Here is a 3,643-nt window from a genome sequence, read left to right as displayed (position 1 = left end):
GCAATCATCCCAACCACAGACATGTGTGACACGTGTTGAGCGTGCAGAAAGTCTTGAACATGAGCACAAATCCCACTGAAACACATCTGAGCCCGGTCCTGATAAATCTGTTGTAAACACCAAAGCATGTTACTTCCTCAAACAGGCTCGGTATCAGGCAGCGCTGCCAGATACTTACGGGACTCTCAAGTGAAGTGTGGAGCCAAGCGAACATCCATGGCCATGAGAGACACTCATATTTGTGTTTGTGTCAATTCAACAGGGATACCTTTAAACGAGAAGAGCTGAGAATAATTCCTAGAACTCATTGTGTTATTTTTCAGCACATGTTGCTTCGTTTTGTGTTTTTTTATATATCAAACAGGTTTCGAACAGTCACCAGATCTCAGTCCAACAGCACACCTTTGGGATGAGGTGGAACAGGAGATTATAATCGTGGATGTGCAGCCGTCAAATCAGCAGCAACTGTGTGATGCAGTGATGTCAACAAAATCTTCTTTTTTTTTTTTTTTGCCTGTCCCATTTGGTTCTTTAGCCGTCAGAATTGTTGTCTGAAGACCAACAAGGATACCCAATGGATTTACTTTGCCAAATGGATCATCACGGCCTTGCCGTATTGGTCCATTTGATCGACCTTTGTTGTTATTATTTATTTTATTTTATTTTCAGTTGTTACAGACAGGATAGACATGAGTGAGGGATAGGAAAGGGAGAAAGAAAGAGGAAGGAAAAGAAAAACAGAAGGGAAGAGGGACAGTGAGAAAGGACACTTAAAAAGAGAAAGAAGAGAAAAAAAAATCTCCTGGATCACCTGTTGAGAGAGAAAGAATAGAAAACAAGCAAAAAAAACGGAGCAACATACTAAACACAACACCATTGCATTAATCTAGCTAAGTGTAAACAGCAGTAAATACTAAATATTGAATGTTGTTGTGTAGCAAGCAGGACCGACAGCGCACAATGTGCTTGGAAATAGCAACCAATAAAGCTGTAGTTTATGTCTATGAACAGTGAACACCCGTGTGCACACCTGTGTGGATCAGCGCGCTTGTATTCAAAAGGTTTCCCCATGTAACGGTCTGCTAGAGGGTGTAGAGAGCCATAGCCCCGTCCCCCAGGGCATGAAGCAGGCATGGAGGAGATCCAGGCTCCAGACATCCAGAGGCCCCAGAGTGCAAGAGCCCAAGGAGGACCACCGGAAGGGCATCCATGCCTCCCTCCTGGGAAGAGCTGCCCCAGATGAGGGGTCACCCAGTAGCCCCGGAGCAGAAGCCAGAGGGGGCTGCAGTGGCGTGCCCGCCGGCTCTGCCGGCAGCCAGCTGTGCCAGAGTGAACCGAGCCGCAGGCCCAGAGGCCAGAGGGCCCCCTTTGCCCCGGAAGAGGCCTGACCGAGCAACAGGCACCAGGCCCTCGCCAAGTAGTCACCAGGAGTGAGCTGGTACATATCTGAGTGCCCAGCCCCGGACACCAAGAACCACCAACGCACCGACCCCTGAGGGCATCAGTTACCGGCAGGGAGTGTGGTGAGGGGAGATAGGCCTCAAACAAAATCTTTGAGGAATGTTTCCAGCACCTTGTTAAATCTGTGAAGATTTAAAGACATGACCAGTGAGTGCAAAAAGGAACCACTTCTAATCCCAGCTTCTGTCTAAAAGTGCTAGCAGAGGATGGTTTTGATCCATCGACCTCTGGGTTATGGGCCCAGCACGCTTCCGCTGCGCCACTCTTCTGGAAATCACCCCAGATGGGACTCGAACCCACAATCCCTGGCTTAGAAGGCCAGTGCCTTATCCATTAGGCCACTGGGGCCACACACAGTGACCTTGACATACTACATATTGTTTAGCATACAGCTGGTTCATTGTGAACAACAGAATGGAGAAAATGCCTATTCAGCTCCTGAGCTGAGCTCTGAGCTTCACTTTGTTTGGTCGGTGTTTCTGTTGTTTGTGGAGACTCATGAAACCACATAAGGACCAGAGAGTAACTACGATCTGGATCACTGGGTCTAGTTACATTAAACATTAAGTCTTTATGAGTCTTGGAAGCATCTTTCTGAATTTATACCACAAACAAGTAAGAAAGCTCTGAAGGCAAAAGGTGATTCAGCCCTTTACTATCAAGGTGCACCTAATAAAGTGTCCAGTGAGTGTATTTTCCTATCTCTAGTCCATTTATATTCCTGTCTTTTGTGTCCTTACTCCCAGTTGGCTTACTTCATTTCCCATTTACACCACTATCATTCCAGTCTATTCCAGTTTCTCCATGCCCATTTCTATTTCAAATCCCACTACTGTTCCTATTCCCATTTCCAGCTCCTCTATCAATTTCTTTTTCCATTCTCAGGCCCGTCTTCCTAGCACTTGGTTATTAATAAAGTCATACTGTTTAAAATGTGTAATTGTATAATATTAAAGAAAATGAACAACATTTCCACCCCTGCAGCATTTAAAAACTGTTACTTTAACCAATAGTCAATACACACAGAGACTAAAACACAGAGTGTACTATGTAGTGTCAGGCTAACACCCACAGTGTGGGGTAAAGCAAGTTATATGCTATGGTTCAGAGCTCTGACAGGAATTACTTATCGTTCTTCTTACACACACACACACACACACACACACACACACACACACACACACACACACACTGATTCAGAGATTATCAACGAGTATGGCCATTGAGTGGAAATTAATTTGCCACTGGTAATGGATAGAGACATTTTGCTGAGATGCGTAAAAACAGCTGAACTGCCAGCGATTACCTGCTGGAATCAGCCTTCATCAATATCAGGATAATTACAAAGCACTTCTGGCAGTGCGTGAAATGAATGGAGCGTGCAACAGATTGGGCGGTGGCCATAGATGTCTGCAGATATTAGGCCTCCTCCTCAGAGTGGCTCCACAAGGGGTTGAAAGCTACCTGAACAGACTGGAGCTGCTGCTGCTGCACCAGCAGCTTCAGGAGGCGGGTAAATCGGAAGAGAACTGAGTGTAAGAGAAAAGCACGTTCGGGAGTAGACTGAAGAAGAGAGCAGAATTAGAATGAAATAAGAAATACACACCATAAATGTATATATACTTATATGAAAAAGACTGTCGAGAGTCCTGTGAAACACTAAGTCCACCCCATGATTCAGTAGCTTGCAGAACCACCTTCAGCAGCATGGTTTTGTGCATTATGACCAGACATGTCCACTTTGGTCTTGTCTGTCCAAAGGACATTGTTCCAGAAGTCTTGTGGTTTGTTTAGATGTTACTTTGCAAACCTAAGCTGTGCTGCAGTGCTCATTTTAAAGAGAAGAAGCCTTTTCTTGGAAACACTTCTAAACAAGTAATACGTGTTCAGTGTTTTTCTAATTGTGCTGTCATGAACTTTAGCATTTAACACGCTAACTGAGGCCTGTTCTTTTTATAAAACTCTACTCATATTTTATAAAGACACGTGTGTGTGGAGTTTGCCAGATGTGAGATGCTGAAATTCAAACCCACAGAAAAATGGTCTAAGACTGAAAGTTATTTCTTGAAACTGCAAACGCGAGTTGTCAAAATAAGGGCTTGGTAATCCTTCCACAGCTTTTGACCCTATCCAATCTGCTTTTTTGAGCAGAAATGCCAGAAAAATTTCATCTTTAAGCACT

General features: G+C 44.5%; 1 non-coding gene across 1 annotated transcript; it reads right to left on the bottom strand.

Moving 5' to 3' along the window:
* Nucleotides 1–1,736: 1,736 nt before the first annotated feature.
* Nucleotides 1,737–1,809, bottom strand: trnar-ucu. The gene has a single exon. It is a non-coding gene; the product is annotated as a tRNA-Arg (tRNA).
* Nucleotides 1,810–3,643: the final 1,834 nt, after the last annotated feature.

This window comes from Simochromis diagramma, unplaced genomic scaffold (genome assembly GCF_900408965.1).
Source record: "Simochromis diagramma unplaced genomic scaffold, fSimDia1.1 OVJJ01000107.1, whole genome shotgun sequence".
NCBI classification, from domain to species: Eukaryota; Metazoa; Chordata; class Actinopteri; order Cichliformes; family Cichlidae; genus Simochromis; species Simochromis diagramma.
This window is presented reverse-complemented; position numbering and strand designations above follow the sequence as displayed.